This window comes from Solanum pennellii, chromosome 4 (genome assembly GCF_001406875.1).
Source record: "Solanum pennellii chromosome 4, SPENNV200".
NCBI classification, from domain to species: Eukaryota; Viridiplantae; Streptophyta; class Magnoliopsida; order Solanales; family Solanaceae; genus Solanum; species Solanum pennellii.
In genome coordinates this window covers 37,619,275-37,620,554 of record NC_028640.1, presented here as the reverse complement: position 1 = coordinate 37,620,554, position 1,280 = coordinate 37,619,275, and positions in this window count along the sequence as shown.

Here is a 1,280-nt window from a genome sequence, read left to right as displayed (position 1 = left end):
AACACATAATCTCCCTTGGTACCTTAATACACCATCCCCCTCTCCTCAAGGATAATGATTCATTCAACTTGCCGAAAACTGATTCTTTTAATTCTATTAAAGCTAGATCAAGGTGTTGTTTGGACTTCTACTCAACCACCAAAGATGACTCAAAGTTATGATGATGTATAGCACCCCCATATGGAGAACTCTCCAACCTCACCCCAACCTAGCCAACCTATGTTATTCCCTTTCCAAGCCCTTGTTGGCTTCGTCAAGATGGGATACACTACCCGTAGTCATACGACTTAGGTCATCCGCAAATACATTAGACTTGTCGGGGTGATAAAGGACACTAATATCATAATTATTCAACAACTCTAGCCACCTTCTTTGTCGGAGATTCAATTCCTTTTGGGAAAACACATATTGGAGACTCTTATGATCGGTAAAAGCATCAATATGAACCCCATAAAAGTAATGCCTCCGAATTTTCAAAGAAAACACTAGGGTCGCTAACTCAAGGTCATGAGTGGGATAGTTTTTCTCATGTTCATTAAGTCTCCTAGAGGCATAGTCTATCACTTTCACATGTTGCATAAGCACACACCCCAAACCCACTAGGGATGCGTCACAATACACTACAAAACCCTTTGTACCCTACGGTAAAATCAACAACGGAGCGGAAGTGCGCCTGTCTTTCAACAATTCGAAGGAGTCAATGGTGTAGGCCAATTTTTCACCGCTTTCATTTTCCTTGGGTCTCCCTCAACTCCCTCACTAGATATGATGTGCTAAAGAAATCTCACCGACCTCAACAAAAACTCACACTTATTATAATTGGCATACAATTGATGTTCTTTAAAGGTTTGCAATACCACCCTCAAATGACCCCTATGATGATCCTCATTCTTCGAATATACCAAGATATCATCATTGTAGACAATCACAAATGAATCTACGTAATTTTGAAATACTCTATTCATTAGGTCCATAAATGTCGCCCGAGCATTAATGAGATCGAAAGACATGACCAAGAACTCATAGTACCCATACCTAGTTCGAAAGGCCTTATTTGGTATATCCTCACCTCTCACCCTAAGTTGGTGATACCCCGATCTCAAGTCAATTTTTGAAAAGTAACTCGCCCCTTGGAGTTGATCAAACAAGTCGTCAATCCGAGAGAGAGGGTACTTATTCTTAATGGTAACCTTGTTGAGTTGAAGGTAATCAATACACATTCTCAAGGACCCACCTTTCTTCTTCACAAACAAAATCAGAGCACCCCGCGGAGAAATACT